Here is a 17,169-nt window from a genome sequence, read left to right as displayed (position 1 = left end):
CTTTCATCAGTAAGAGCAATACAGAAGTTACTATTTCAGGAAGATTGTATTATTTATGAATATGGCTCCTTCTCAGGAATCTGAAAAGGAATCTAAGCTTGGGTATAAACTAAGAGTTATTCATATAAACAGGAAGCTACCTGTTTATTTTTGCAAGAATACAGCAAATTAACTAAACTCAAGGTTCACACGACTTCTAACAAAAAAATTTTTCTACCCTTTATTCCAGCAAGTGCCGACAATGGAACTCTATAGGAGCTGTAATAAAAGTAGAAGTATTTCAGTTCTATTTAGAGGCCAGCCTCACTTTGTAGGTCAGTCAACTGGGATTTAGAGAAGTAATTTACCCAAGTTCACTGACCTATTAAGTTTCTGAATTGGGATGATAAAAATAAGTCCATTTGTCGGCAATGCCCAAGTTCTTTATACCAAAACATGGCTTTGGTAACTAACTGACAAAGAAAGGCGTGTGTTTACCCAAACCAGTTCATGCTGGAACAAACCCAAGAAATTTTCAAGATAGAGAAACCCATAACCATACGTCAAATATGAAGACCTCATCAAAAAGAAACAAAATGAAACATTAATGAAAGCTCCATCTTAACACTTAATGGACTACTGTGGGAAAAAAGGAGAATGACTTTCAGGTAATCATAATTTCATTCCCAGAGAAAAACTGAAACGTTGCATTGGAGGAAGAAAGCAAGAAAAGAGAACCAGTATGGCAATCATATTCAGTGAAAAAAAACAGAAGCTGGCCAAGAGAAAGGGGTAAAAATAAGATACAAAAAACCTTCTGTAGCAGTGGTGTGATATACATCTATATCCACGAAGTAATTTATAGGAAACTGTTGACAGGCAGTCTAAAGTTGACTGAAACAACCAGTTCTTTGTAAGACCATGTTTCAGGGCATCTCAGTTTAGTTGGTTTTTCTTCTGGGGAGAAACAGAAAACAAACAAAAATTTCTGTCCAGTCCCCGTCTTTTGTTTTGTTTTTTTGTTTTTGGGTTTTTTTTGTTTTGTTTTGTTTTGTTTGTTTTGTTTTGTTTTTTTGCTTTTAAGCCTTTCCATCCTTGCAAATGCTGTCTCAAACAAAAAATTTCTTGTCCTGCATATGAATCTAATATGCTTAATTGTGAATAACATAGAGGTTCAAAGACAGTGAAATCTGGTACTTTGTCTTAGATGTTATTTTCAAATAGTAAGTAGATTTTTAAAAAGCTTTCCTTTAAATATCTTCCTTCTGCTGAAATAAAGGAGGAAAGGAAGAAAAGGAGACAAGTGGAAAAGAAATCACCAAGATACAAATAGAAGCAAGAAAAGGAAAAAGAAACATTAGCCAGCATCACCCAGCTGTGCCTTAATAAGCTTTCTGGATATGAAATTTATTTTCCTTGGGCTAGATTGTTTTACTTCAAACGATCAAATGAACTCTGCCAAATTTGGAAAGCTACAGCAAACAGCACATCAAATGCAAACTGCATTTTTCTCCTTTCTACATATCAAGACAAAACCCTCTGAGCCAGAGACCTACACAAGTATCCTCTACAGGATTCCCATGACAATGTTTACTGCTACACATGTCGACCGGTTTAGATAATCAAATGTACACCTTTTATATATCAAATGTGCACAATGTAAGTTTACCTTCAGAAGGCACCTCTCCACACCTCCAAATCAGCCATGCATAACCAACCCCTCTTTGTTGTTGGTCATGAACACGAAAAATATCCAACACAAGTTTCCTTTATACAAATGTTTTACAAAGTCAGTTAAATTCTTCATAGCAACTATGACATAATAATAGGCTTCCAACTGTGCTTGAGATTGGGATATAGCATAATCCTTCTAAAATCTCAATAGGTCACTAAAATGAGTGTCCACCTGTGCTGTCTGTATCCTAAAGCATTACATAAATTTAAAGTACTATAACTTATTAGACTTTCCCTCCCCAGAACATCTAGATCATAAAAAACAAAAGACAAATGGTGCTGATGAGTTTCAAAGAACCATGACAATAAAACCACATAATTTATATTCAAGTTTGCATCATACTTTAATCTGAGGACATTCTTTTGAAAATGCAGTACATAAAAATAGTCACAGGGCAACCAGGACTTCATCAACTTAGCCTTTTCACAATGGGAGCTAGATAGCCTCAAGTTTTACGGGAAAAAGCAATCTTAGACATTTATCAAAATTTTCAATGTTACAGAATGTTTTGATGGTTTATGAAGAGAACATGACAAGTGTTAACCCTCTGTCCTTTATGCTTATGGCTATCTGTCGATAAAACCATGGAAGTTTTTGGAGGTCAACTGGACTAACCAATATGAACTAAGAATCCTCTTTTTTTTTTTTAAAGATTTTATTTATTTAACAGACAGAGATCACAAGTAGGCAGAGAGGCAGGCAGAGAGAGAGGGGGAAGTAGGCTCCCTGCTGAGCAGAGAGCCCGATGTGGGGCTCGATCCCAGAACCTTGAGATCATGATCTGAGCTGAAGGCAGAAGCTTTAAGCCACCCTGGTGCCCCTAAGAATCCTCTTAATAACCAAGGGGACCTGTGACTTGTTTGGATGCAACTAATAATGGTGGCAATATTATTTTAACCAAAATCTTTAAAAACCTACGATGAAATCTGCCACATTTTAACATTTACACAATGGTCTTTAATATGACTTTGCCACAACAAACAAAAAAGGATGCATTTTCTCTCTTCTGAAAGAGAAACGTGGTAGGAAAGGGAACTAATTTGTGGAGAAGCTCTTACATGCCAAGCATTAACAGGTACTTCACAAATGTTATCTTATTTCTCTCAATAATCTCAAGAAATAGCCCTCATCTGACAGAAAACAAACAAACCAACAAACCTAAAGAGTTTAAGAAACTTGCTGCAAACAGAGACAGGTTTTAAACCACGTATGAATGACTCAAAAGTCAATGTTGTTTCACCTTCCTAAATATTTTCTCCACCAAATTAAACATCTACAGTTCCCCTGTAACCATTCCTTGTTATCTCATGACCTCAAAGTCCCCTCACCATTTGTCCACTGATGCAGCATAGCGCGAAGACAGCTCTGGAGTATGAGGATTTCCCTGGCATGTAAACTGTGCAACTTCAGAGAAATCACTTAACCTCTCTGACCCTACTTCTCCTCATTTGATGAAAGTAACAACTGTCAGGTAGACATGGTGATGACCAAGTACCCCCCAAACAAAGAATCTAAAAAAAGGTGACAATAAGTCAGTCTTCTAAGAGTCAAACAACAACATTAACACAAAAGGGATCAGAACAGAGATCTATAAATATGCCCATTTAGTACTGAGTAAATTATTAGATTGAACCATGTGAAACTGCTGTTCCCGTTCATGAAAAATTATCAAGTAGCAGTAATTTTTAAAGACTCAACCTAATATTTAACCTCAGCATGGCTCAGTCATCTTCATGTGCAAAACTGGGAGAACAACAGTACTTACACCACAGGTTTGCTAAGACCATGACACGATCTGGCGAACACAACACCCTGACTCACTTGGTCAGGGTCCCTGCATCTAACAGGCTATGGTTACCAACACAAAGATAAAACAGGCAAAGTCAGGCCTTCCCCTGGACACAATCACGCAGCCTCTCCAATCCCAACATCCACCTCCAGTCCCCAACTAACAACAGTGATCCCCATCCACCCCCAGGCAGAGACTGCAGCGAGAAGCTGACCCGCAGAAGCAGGCCACTCGCAGGCACTGGCGAGCTCACGCAGACAGCCACTGGGCCACTGCTGTCCCAGGTCACAGCTGGCAGGATGCTGGCTGGGCTTTCTCCCTGTGGAAGCACTCGAATGTCACAGGCACTCTTGTGCACTTGTGTGCTTCACACACTGGGAGCTGCTAAAGGCATAGGAAGGCGAGCTTAAAAACTAGCACAACAAACTCTGGCTGAGAGACCCTTCTGACTTCACAACTCCTGAAACTATTCTGTATTGACAGAAAAAGGGCCACCAGCAGTTCTAAAAATGGTATTGCATGTACCTGCAGTCTTTTTAAAGCTTGTGACCACAAGCCCCCCTGGTTCCCACCAGGGATCTTCACTTCCAAACCATGACTCATTATACTCTCAGTGGACACCAAGGCCTAAGATGCAGAAGCGTAATTTTTAAAATACGTGGACTAAAACTTCAGAAAATATTGATGTGCCAACACACAACCAGCACAGAGTGACCAAAATCAGCCAGTAACTGTTTCTTTAAAACGGAATTAAAATGTTGTGCACAGGAATGAAGGCTTCACAGAAATACTGTCTCTTCTTGGCTTAGTTACTCCTTGAAACAAGGAAGACGGTTTGCCCTAATACCTGTTCCTCGCTCAACAATCTTTTATTTTGGTTAACGTTAGTTGTGGCATCTTACATGTATCCCTCATTAAATCCCCCAACAGTGCTGTGAAATTTTTTATCTTCATTTCAGAAATGCAGAAAGTGCTGCTTGGGTTTCAGTATCTTGCCCAAGAATTCAAACTCAGACAGTCTGATTCCAGAACCAGCCCAGTCACTCTGCTTTACTGCTGCTGATCAAGGAACCGGGTGACACTTTATTAATTCAGGCCCCGTTGCTTTGACACTGATGGTTGTAAAAAACAGTCCAGCTCAAATGAACTGTTCATCTATTGACTAAGGCTGGATCTGTAAAGATGTTATCTGTAAAGACGTTAGAAAGGGCTGAGCTACTCAACAGACAAAGTATCTTCAAGCACCTTCATACATGTGAGTGCCGATTCTGGAAGGAACTATCACTCTCACAAACAGCTCTCTGCCAGACAGCATGCTGTTTTTGGCCTCCCCAGATTTCCCTCAAAGTACAATTCACAAAATTATGAGCTTCGGAGTATCCCGATAGGCCCCAGAAGCTCTCTCATCCAAACTACCACGGAAGGCAGGAGTCCCTTGCTTTCCAGAGAACAGGGTCTGACACGTTAGACCTTACCCTCATGAGACATTTCTCAACAGTTACAGTGTCCTTCCACAGGGCATTTTTGCTCTTCATCCCATAACACTATTTTGGTTTCTTTTTCACAAGCTATATCCTCTTCGGCTAATCACCAATTTCACTGCACTTCCTATGGCTATAAAACATGGGAGTCTTTTCTGCAACTGTGAAAACACAATACAGTCACCCAAAGCAGTACCTCTTGTGATCTTCAGCAATCTCACAAATTAAATAGAATGTGTCCTCCTTCAGGACCTGCTAGGGAGTAGCTCCAACATCTAAGAGAAACAGACCCTTTGGAGTTATCTGAATGAAACACAGTTCAGGTACTGGTTGATCCAATTTAGTCCAATACCTAGAGGGATAAAGGATTAGTAAAGTAACTTATTTGAGATTGTTGTTGTATAATCTGTTTTGATAAAACTACAATGACATCTTAACTTTCTTATAAGGCAGCTGTGACCAAGGACAAAATATTTAAGGGATGTTCTAGGTCAAACAAAATGCATAGGCAGCATAGATGGCAGAGCACATTAAGTCTGAGTTCTCCTTCCGAGTCCATCAATCATTTAACCTCTTTGGAAAAAGATTTTATGAAAGAAACAATATCCTTTGTAAGGGCAATAGAGAAAGAGATATGCAGACCACAAAGAATCTGTTCCCAATACAAGGTGTTCTTGGGTAAATAAAAGTTTTCTTGGGGCACCTGGCTGGTTTAGTCAGAAAAGCATGTGGCTCTTGATCTCAGGGCCAAGAGTTCAAGCCCCAGGCTGGGTGTACAGATTACTTATAAATAAAACTTTAAACAACAACAACAAAACTCAGGACAATGTTACAAGACAGAAGGAATAATAAATGAAGAGAAAAAAATAGTCCCATGATGGTCAGCTCCTCTATAAACAGGATGTTCAGTCAGTCAGGAGGATAAAAAAAAAAAAGTCTCCCTGAACTATCAGGCATAACACATCTGGGGATAGAAAACTCACTGTAAAAAGAAGGAAGGAAGGAGAGTACGAGTCTTTTCCCATGGGGACTGAGACAACACACTCATCCCTGATATACACCATGCTGCTCAGGGACAGATTGACCATCTCCTCAAATTTGACCTTCACTTAGTAAAGACATCCCGTCCACCTACTTAGAAAAACAACATACTGAGGCTATATTTTCCAATGGAAAAATATGGCCACTTAGTCCAAATTTAAATACCATAATAATTATGCTAACCCAAAGTGATAATGCAACATCTCAGGGTAACCTTCCACCGAATTAGGAAAGAGTCATAAAGAACTACATAAATACTCAGGATGATGTAACTGTGAGTTATGCCCATGATGTTTAAAGCCTTCACTCACAACACTCATTTCAGGTCTCTTTTTGGCAGTGGCTCCAGGTTTCAAATGACAGCACAGCCCATCTGCAATAAGGGTAATTCCTAGTTTTCAGAAGCATTTATAGTATAGAGGCAGAAGGGATGGAAGTGTGAGTGACTGAATGGGAAGGAGAATGAGAGAGAGGGAGCGAGAGAGAGAACAGGAATGTGAAAATCCAATAGGTGAGTAGGGGAGTTGAGAAGAAAAATGCACTCCATATTTTTGAGATAAACAACACACTTGTATTTGCACCCAAAAACACTGCTGATGGGAAATACTGTTAAGTATTTTCACACATTCAAACACACACACGCACACATACACACACCCTACCAGACACCACTGAGTACCACAATATACTCAGAAATTTTTCTAAAACAAGCAGAATAGTAATCATGCCAGAGATAATAGAAATCAGTTAAGAAGCTAGCATACTGAACCAAAATGTACTCATATTTTTGCTGTCAAAACAAGTTTGTTTTGCAAACCAAAGCTGTCTAAACCTGGGGAGAATATTATCTCAAAGTATCCCTAGTTCTGTGCAACTCAATACTTTTTATAGGCTGTACCCTACTCTCACTTACGTAAGTGCTCATTTTAAGGAAATGAGGACTGTTTTCCTAAATATCTTACGCTTATACTAGCTTGCTTTTCTCTCAAAGAGCTGAACACAGTAAAGAAACTGCTTGTTTTACACACATTAAAATAGAACACAATGATCTTAAAGGATATGCAGGGCAAATAACCACTTAATGGAAAATCAATTATGTAAAATTAAGTTCACTTTGATCATAATTAGTCATCAATCTCTTACACAGTTGTGATTTATCTTGTTGATATAACATTATACCAGAGTTTGGTATTCACAGGAACATTTGACAAGATGGTTAAAAATCTCAACTGTCAATCTCATGTTGTACGAAAGGAAGAAACGAGATAACTGCAAAATTGTTAACTAAATCCAGAATGTTGTAAAGTATGTTATTTTAGTAAATCACTACTATTAATGCAACCATTTGTTAACTGTTTAAATTTCTTAGTACTTAACAAACTCCTTTACACATAAGTAAGGGTGACACATTCATCCATCATCAAAGCTCAACCTTTTTTTTAAATTTTGGGGACTGGAAAGCATGGAGTTGGGATTTGGGTCTATAGATTTTACAGGGGAGGGAGAGTTAAATGTATTCTAAATTCTAGAACAGTGGAGGGAAAAGATTTTCCCCTCTCAGGGCTAGGGTAATGAGTGTGCTGGAAAGGAAAGGAGAGAGGAAACAAATTGTAGCATTCATTGCATTACAATTTGTATCTTCCATCAGCAGAAGCATATTCTGGTGTTCTAGACCTCCAGGAGAGCTCAAAATGACCTTCTCAAGAGGTCAGGGGAAAGGACCCTGTGGATTATAACAAGGGTGACCCTACGGACTGGGTTTGGCAAGGACCAGGTATTCAGGCAAAGTAATTCACTGCACCTGTTTTTACTCTCTTAAGTGTCCTGTGTGTAGGGTACTTTACATGGTCACTCCAAGTAATAATGGAAACCAGCTCTGGTGTGTAACGTGTTTTCTAGTGGAAAATAAATGCTCCAGCTTACAAGTGAACTTGGAGACATAAAGTGTACAGTCAGAAATTGCTTATATTTAGTTAATTCCCATGTAGGCCCAATAACACTGCTTTCTAGTCCCCTCTCCTTGTTTTCATTTTGTTTTATTTTTCTTCTTCTGAAATGAACCTGAAACATCCCCCAAGTTATTGTGCATCCCAATAAAAGCACACTGTAATTCTGCACATCACTGCTCTGGCAGTGTAAGAGCTCAAACAAGGGACTGCTTTGCTCACTTACTCATTAAGTACGAACTGCCTGGTGTTTGCTGGGTACTGGTCTAGACATCAGTGAGATACCTGCCAAGGAGCTCACATTCTAGTGGGGGTGAGACATGCAACAGCAACTGGCACACCTTTATGCACTGTCTGGTGCAGGTAAGCACCATGGAGAAAAACAGAATAAATAAGAGTGTGCAGGAAGGAAGGTAAAGGGATCAGGGAAACAAAAAGCTATCAGGGGCCCTTTGAGGGTTGGGTTCGGAGCGGAGGGTTGATATGACAGGACCTACGTTTAAAGGCTCATTCTGGCTACCACACTAAGAATAAACTGGGTTGAAGGGGCAGGCGAGAAGGATGAGAGAAGGAAGACAAGCAGGCTAGTCAGAAGGTTATTAAAATTACTAGACCACGGTAGAGATGATGGTGACTTGGACGGAAATGATAGTAATGGGGACATTACAAATTGGCTGGATTCTGGATTTTACTAAGAAAGTGTTTTTAAGTAATTTTAGATTTACAGTAACTTTGCTAAGAGAGTAGAGAGTCTGCATATATTCCTCATCCTTTCCCCAATTATTAACATCTTATGGAATATTTGTCACAACTAGGAACCAACCCTGGCATACTACTACTAACTAAACTGTAGTCTTACCTTGGATTCACCAATTTTTCTGGATCATTTGGAAGGTAAAGGCAACAGGATTTACTGATTAATTGTAAAAGAGTTTAAAAGTGAGACGCTAAGGGCATCTCCAAGGCCTCTCCTGAGCAAGAGGAAGGATGGAATAGTCATTTCCTCAGATGAGGAAGACCACGGGAAAAAAAACTGGGGAGATAAAAATTGGGGTTTGAATTTGGCCACATTAAACCTAAGATTCCAACTAAAAATTCCAGTGGAGACGTCCAATAGGCAGTTGATTATAAGAGCACTGGTCTCAGGGAACAGTGCCTATTAGCCGGAGAGGGATTTTTAAAATAGAATCAAGAGAACTTGATGCTTAATTGCATATGATGAGTACAGAAGAGGCTAAAAATGACTCCCAGGTTTATAGGCAAGAAGAGACAGGCAAATGATGACAGAAGTTTTTCAACTTTAACCTTCTCTTAATTAATATACACATTTTACCATAATCCTCTATAATGAATCTAAAAATCTCAATCGTCAAAATTTTAATAATGACCTTTAAAAAATAACACATTTTACCGAAAGTATTATTTTTTTAAAAAAAAGAATATATATCAAATACATCAAACTTTTCTTGAAAGAAATAAAAATGCTTTGGGCAGAATTAAAGATCAGAAACTACAAAATGGAGATTTTAAAGTTTACTTGCATACAAATATATTTAAGCGTTCATGCCTTCATTCATGCATTTCAGACTAATCTGCAGTCTGTTCAGAGTGAAAGGTGCAGCCAAACTTAATATTCTTTTAGTGGCTTTCAGAGGGGTAAGATATTTTTGAAAATCAAATGTTAATAAAAGTTTATCAATGAAAATACAGAATAAATTGCAACAAAAAGGAAAAACTCAGGCACCTCTGTAACAATTCGCACTTGACAGAAGACCTACTGACATGTCTTATTCCAAATGAGATGTTTCTAAAGTTTAAACATCAGTATTTTCAGCTCTGAACATTAAACAATGGAAAATGCTTTCTCAATCCAGTTCCTTCCAAAGAGAAAGTGAGTGATGAAAACTATCACAGGCTGTGACAGAACATGATGGTAACTTTACACCCTGTCCTTGCTGGGTAAATGGCCTGGAATTTTACAACATAACCAAAAAACTATCTCGAAAAAGAATCAGAGTTCAGGATCCATCCATACGGCTTTCAACATAAAAGTAAATTCTTCAAGCAGTTCTTTGGGTTTTCCTTGAATTCTGCATCTGACACCTCCCTTCCACTCCATCACTATCATTCTCTCTTACCCAGACTTTTGAAAAGGCCAGTTGGCTAAGCTCTCCCGCCTACTCATTGATCTAGCAGTCAGAAAAAGTGATCTTAATTCCCAGCTGTGACTTTAAACTTGAGACAAGGCTTTACTTTTGTAAACCTCAGTTTCTTCATCTGCATGAAGGCAGTAAATACTTCATTTTCCCTCCCTCTGAAGGTTACTGTTGAGAACAAGTTAAATAAGGTACGTAAAAGTTAATCATGAATTATTACAGACCTTGTTAGGGAATTACCATCCTATTCAGGCACAAGGACATAATCATGTTATCACCCTGACACAAATTCTTCAAGTACTTTTTGTTGCCTGTTAGGTTAAGGCAAGTTCCTTGGCCGGGCACTTGAGAACACATGCCACAGAATCACTGTAAACATTCCTCTGGCTTTCCGCCTCATAAAATAACCCACTTCCAGGTCACAGGAGACCAGTGTTGATCAGAATGCACATCTCAGGGGTGCCTGGGTGGCTCAGTGGGTTAAATCTCTGCCTTCAGCTCAGGTCATGATCCCAGGGTCCTGGGATCAAGCCCCCGCATAGGGCTCTCTGCTCAGCGGGGAGCCTGCTTCCCTTCCTCTCTCTCTGCCTGCCTCTCTGCCTACTTGTGATATCTGTCAAATAAATAAATAAAATCTTAAAAAAAAAAAAAAAGAATCCACATCTCAACTCATGAGTGAGTCAGGAAGTCACTGGGTAGACAGTGACTATCATTTAAAAAAAAAAAAAATAGAATGAGTATATGACCCATGATAAGTTTAAGTATCTTTCTGTGAAATTTACCTTTCAATGTTGTGTGCACTTGTTACTGGGAAGAGATGTAAAATGAGTTTCTACTTGAGGGTGCCTGCAGGAAAGCAGGGAAAAGCCTGCCGTGACCCCCTCCCTCCTTGGCGGCACTTCATGGCCTTCCACCGGCGGGCCACACCCATCACACTCCCTGCGCCCTTCCGCTTCAACTTTCTGGGTCTCCTCTCCTTATCTGAAAAATGGAGGTAATGTCACAACGAGCCATCTCACAGTGCTCCTATGAATCACAGATCAAACTCCTGGGCACCACATGGGATGAGGCACCACAAGACTTTCTCTGCCTTTTCTTCCTTTCTGCCTGCAAGCCCATATGACAAAGTAAAGTAATATCAATAGACTTAAGCTGGAGGCAAAAGAAAAATGAACCCAGTGCATACCAAGCCATGATATCTATAAAGTTAGGAGTTTCCAATTGCCTTGTGTCCCAAGCTACTACTCATATGAAAGACGCCTTTACATCAAACCACATACGGAGGCTGCCCGGAGAAGAAACGTAACTTCATATTTCCTTGATGTCTGAGGGCAAAAATCACAACCACCAGGACTGGAGCAGAACGGTGTCCTCTGGGTCTGCTGGGACTCCTGAGGGCTCTCCGTCCCCAAACCACGGTGTTTCTCAATCATGCCATCTGTTTGTTTTGCTATTATTGTTCCTTGCTGATAGGGATCTCATTTCACTGATTAAACAGGGGAGTGTCCTTTAACAAACTACCTGTTCTACTTTGCTATTTACCGTCTGTAGCTCCATAACCCACAAACCAGGTTAGAATGTGACTACAATGCACATCAGTGTGGAAGGGGTGCAGGCCTTCCCTGCAGCCAGAATGCATGTGCTCAGTGCCCAGGTCCTGCAACTCCTACACAGGTGGGCCAGAAGCTTTTTGTTCACTCCTGGTTTTACTGGTTTTTTTACTATGGTGGTCAAATTTCAAAAAAGTGGGGTACTGTATCAGTGATGACATTAACTTTCAATTTTTAAAATTAATTATTTGTTTAAATGTATACTAAACCCTCCCAAAGTGAAGAATTAAATGAAGTTTTGGTTCATTCTTCAAAGTTCCAACTTTCCACTCCGACTATTCAATCTATACATATGCAAAAATGTCACAACCTGAGCGGCATTCATAAGCATGCTTATGTTCTCAATTCCTCAGGGCGTTCTGCCACGCACTAACAAAGTACATCCTATTTGCTATAACAGTCAAGGTCCTCTATTTCCAGCCTCAACCTGTACTCCTCCCCACTTTGACAATCTCTACCTTACCCCCAGAAAATTCTGTTGGTAATAACTTGTGATTTAAAGCTCCCGGCTTCTGTTTGATGCCAACTTAGTATATTCAAGCCCACTTACTGTCAATATAATATTTCTATGGTACATTACAAGTAATGGACATTCAAGAACACTTAACCTGATTTATTGCTGCATCTTACTGGGATGCTCTCTTTTTTGAATCCTGTTAAGTCAGAAACAACCTCTCCAACTTCTGAATTGTTTGCACCTTGTTCACCCATGAGTGGTTCTGCTACTATAATCATGTCCCGTATTTTATCTCTTTTACTAGATCTGCCTGTCTGAACAGAAGTTAAGTGCAAGATTTGAGACTCAGATAGTCACTTACTAAATGTCAGTCCTAGGGCAAATATATTTAATTTCTTTAAGCTGTAGGTCCCTCATCTGTCAAACTGTGTTGAGAATACCTACCTGTGAGTACTAAATAAAATGCCTTAGCACAGTTGTATGCTACACAGCTGTTTAATACTGGCTATTAAAAATGGCCCTCTGTTACCAATCTTTCCACTCCCTAATGCAGTCAGTGTGTGAGAGGTGCCAAGTTTAGGACACCTCAGGGCAATCTGACTTCTCTTTCCCAGTCCCCCCATCTGTCACCGATTTTTAACAGTTTATTCTTAAATCCCATGAACAAAACAATCTTTCCTCATTATTCTTACACTCATTGTGATACACACGCCATCATTTCTTAACATCTCAGCAACTAAAATGGTCTCCTGATTTCCCGAGCTGTCCAAGCCCTGAAATCCAACCACGCGAAGCAAATAAAACTAATCCTGATAAGAAAGATCATAATGATATTCTAATCATCAAGCCCTGTCTGTTTTCAGTTCTCCTCTTATTTCTTCTTTCTGTAGTATTTAAACACTCTTAACCAGGCCCTTCTTTAAATTCTCTCTTAATACTTCATAGACCAACATACCAATTTCCCTTCCTCTCCTCTAATCTGTCTACTACTATCTTTTCATTTGTCCTGAATGCTTTTTATCTGCCTACACTGCAGAGAATACTGTTCCCAAGGATTTGTCACCTGGCTCTCTCTCATCCACTCTCTGGATTCACACTACACTGGAATCCTCAATCACTACAGACAACAAAGTGTACAACCTTCCTATGCTGAAATTTCTTCATCTATTAAATGGGGATGACAATATTATCATCTATAACTTCAAAGGCTAAAGTTCATATACTAAAATACATTTTAAAAAATCCATGGAAAGCACGTGAAATGGTCTCTGACACATGGAAAGCACAATATAAATGCTTCATTTCTTGCCCTTTGGCTTCAAGCATTATACATGGACATACCTCACAAAACTTGTCCATAGCATTCATTATGCGGAACTACTTTAAAATGTTTTCCATTAGATTTGTAGTTCCTTAAGGGGAGGTTAATTCTATCTTGGAATTATGTTCAATCACACACAGTAGGCACTCAAGAAATATGTATGAATTAAATGAATGACTATTTCTAGGGTCATGCTACCACTGACACTGAACCTCTCCACAAAATCTTCACCACATCCCCACACTCTCCTGAGTCAACCCATATCTTTAACGAAGCCTTCAAGATCCTCTATGATCTGCCAACTTTCTCCTTCCTAGCTCTTGCTATTCCGCTTTATGCCAGTAAAAACCTTCTCATATCATATGCTTGCGCAAACCCCAAGAGCGCCGGTCAAACCCCTTACCCTATAAAGGCTGCAATCTTGGTGTATTTCTTTTTTTTTTTCCTTTAAAATTTATTTATTTGAGAGTGAGAGAGAGCAAGAACATGAATGGAAGGGGCAAAGGGAGAGGAAGAAAGAATCTCAAGCAGACTTCCCCCCCCAAGCGGCCCAATGAGCGGCTCAATTACATGACCCTGAGATCACGACCTGAGCCTCACTGGTGAAGATACTACACAGAATAGACAATGCACCTGCCAGAATTATGTGGGAAGGTTAGAAAGGATCTAAAAATGATAGAGAATGATTGATCAGCTCCTGAATGAAAAAGGACATCAGAATTATAGAGGTGAAAGGCGCCAAGCAGAACTTCCAGCCCAAAACACTTCAAGCAAGTAGAGAAATGTGCTCAAGGCCACAAAGTGATCTACTGGTGGCACAGAAATCAGGCTCCCAGCCCACTGGATCCTCTAGGTCCTCCAAACACCGATTCTACCTAACAAACCAGAGCCACTTCCTCCCAGTGTAGTCACTTCCAGGCCTCTCTCTCTCCTCCAATGAGCTGAACAAACCTAGAACTTCTGTGTATTTGGCACGGAGAAGCCAAATCCTCGTGGTCTCTATCTTTTACAACGTTGTGGACAACACAGCTCTCATAATCTCATTCCCATATACCCCAGCATCAGTTTAGAGGCTGTGCATGAGATTTCAGGGCAAGAACAAAGCAGATTTTTCTCTGATGCCAATCTACATGAAGTCAGACACACTGAGGGAGAACTAGAGCTGGTCATGCTGGGTTACAGACTGACTCAAGAGACTAAGCTTGCATTTATGCATGTGTTTCAAACAGACACTCTGCCACAGTGGCATAAGCCAAACCAAAAATAGAAAAGGCTTAGCAGCTCAGGATTGTATGCAAGTACAAAAGTGTGCATCTGGCTTTGGACGATGGCTCTTAAAGGACATACCTTAATTATACACACATATACTGCAGGAACACATGCCTATAAGCCCTCTGCCCCAGAGATTCCGAGGGAAGAGGCCGAGGAGGAGCTAAGTAGCTGCACTTTGAGACAACCTTCAGTGATGTGGATTTAACACACTCCAGGCTTGGCTGAGCTACTGGTTTAGATCTTGGCTAATTCCAGACAAGCCTGCTAAAAAGGCAACATATAATAACACTGATAATGACGGCTAACATTCTTTAGAGTGACTCATAGCTTACCAAGCCTTTATACAGTTATTGTCTGCACAAGACCTGGAAGACTGACAACACAGGCAACATCACTGCTGTTATTCTACAAAAGAAGAAAATGAGGCTCAGCAGAAAGATGGCGGCCCTGGAGTCTGGAGCTTACTGGAAAGAACGGACCCTGGGTCTTTCATTTCCAAATCTCATGCTCTTTGGGGGAAAGCTCTAACAACTTGGCAGTTAGTGCTAAAAGCTGACCTTAAGCCCCCAATCTCTGATCTAACATTACTGATGAACTCACAGTGTACACTGTACTATCATTCACTTTTAATTTTCTCTTTTACTTAGATAGGACTTAGTATTTTTTCTTTCTTTCACTTTCTGTTATCTTCAAAGGAACACCACAAAAATACCATGTGTCAGCTATACTAAGAAGGGCAAAAATCTCAGGCCTAGATGGATGCCAGGAAGCAGCAATCAATAGCAGTCATGTTTAGAATTTAGATAAGAATCATGTTAAAACCACTTCAATGAAGCTGATGCCCTATGACAATATACTTCCTCATTTCCAAAGAAAGCTGCACTAATATAAATAAATGGATAAGCTTGAGAGTGTATATCATTTCCATCTGAAGGAAATGAGAGGACTTTATGAAATAAAAATCCAATGTGTATGTAATAAGGAGGAAAACTGATGTATACAGCTGAAAATCAAGATGGGTAAAATAAAAAAATCAGTCTTAGTTCTAGCAGTGATTATAGTCCAAAGACAGACAAGCAATATGATTCTTGATAAAGGAACTTTTGGGTCATGAATACACTACTTCAGCAGCATTTTCAAAGCTTAACATTTGATCCAGAAATAAGATAAAACAAAGCTACGGTAACAAAGCCTACTTCCTCCTTGAGCCTACTTATGGGAAAATAATAACTTCTTTGATTAAATAAGCCTTCAAGTTCTGAATATTTCTTAATTTCTGCGGACAGTTATGCACACATTCCAATTTATGAAGTTAAAACAGTAGAAGCAGGGACCATTTGTACCAATGTCCATTTCATCAACCCTTGTGTTCACTGTGTGAAAAAAAGTCCAATTTCAACAGCTCTCAGGGTTCTCTCAGCTGGCAGGAACAGTAGAGAACTAGACAACATTCTAAGGCCACTAAAACCCCAACAATTGGGGCACCTGGGTGGCTGCCTTCAGCTCAGGTCGTGGTCTCAGGGTCCTGGGATAGAGCCCCGCATCGGGCTCTCTGCTCAGAGGGGAGTCTGCTTCCCCCTCTCTCTGCCTACTTGTGATCTCTCTGTCAAATAAATAAATACAATCTTTAAAAACAAACCAACAAACGCCCAACAATTTGATGTAGAAACTGGAAAATCCACTGGGGTGGTGAGGAGGTTAAAGGTGTCTGAAGGGCACAATGCACTATGCCCCTTTTAGAAAATATCCATTTTTCTTTCTAATTTGCATGGGAATCATAAGAATATTATTTTCTCATTTTGGAGAAATTGTTTTATGAGTTTTAGGAGGTAAAATATATCTTCTTGGAACAAGGAGATTTAAAAAGGAAATGTATTATTTGAAGGACATAAATTATTAATTTTCTTCCATAGCTTTCATAAAACATGGATGACTCGAGGGATAAAGGCTCCCAATAGTTCTGGGGTTATAAGTACTATTCAAATACCCTATATATTCCTAAATCTACAAATTAAAACATGTAGACTGAAAGCACATATAGAGATCTAGTATACCACGCCATTTTCCAAGATAACCTTTTTAAGTATGACCTACATTCAGGAAAGTACAACAAATTATAAGCATAAAGCTTGATGAAATTTCATAAAGAGAATACCCCTATATATCTACCACCCAAAATAAGAACTCAGAACATTCCCAAGTTCTCCAGCATTCCCCCTCAAATATTTTTCTCAGTAATAATTCCCTCTTTTCTCCAAAGGTAACCCCATTATCCTGTCTAATCCCCAATGTTGGTTTTACTTTAAAACAAACAAAAGAACTTTATATAAATGGAATACCATAGTATTTACTCTTTTGTGTCTGGCTTATTTTGCTCAATAT

General features: G+C 39.5%; 1 protein-coding gene across 1 annotated transcript in view; it reads right to left on the bottom strand.

Annotated features, from left to right (window-relative positions):
• DDX10 (DEAD-box helicase 10) overlaps positions 1–17,169 on the bottom strand; it is a 277,103-nt gene that overhangs the window by 82,522 nt on the left and 177,412 nt on the right. The gene's annotated exons all lie outside the window — the stretch shown is intronic.

The sequence above is a fragment of the Mustela putorius genome, unplaced genomic scaffold, assembly GCF_011764305.1.
Source record: "Mustela putorius furo isolate JIRA1106 unplaced genomic scaffold, ASM1176430v1.1 tig00000198_pilon_pilon_pilon, whole genome shotgun sequence".
NCBI lineage: Eukaryota > Metazoa > Chordata > Mammalia > Carnivora > Mustelidae > Mustela > Mustela putorius.
This window is presented reverse-complemented; position numbering and strand designations above follow the sequence as displayed.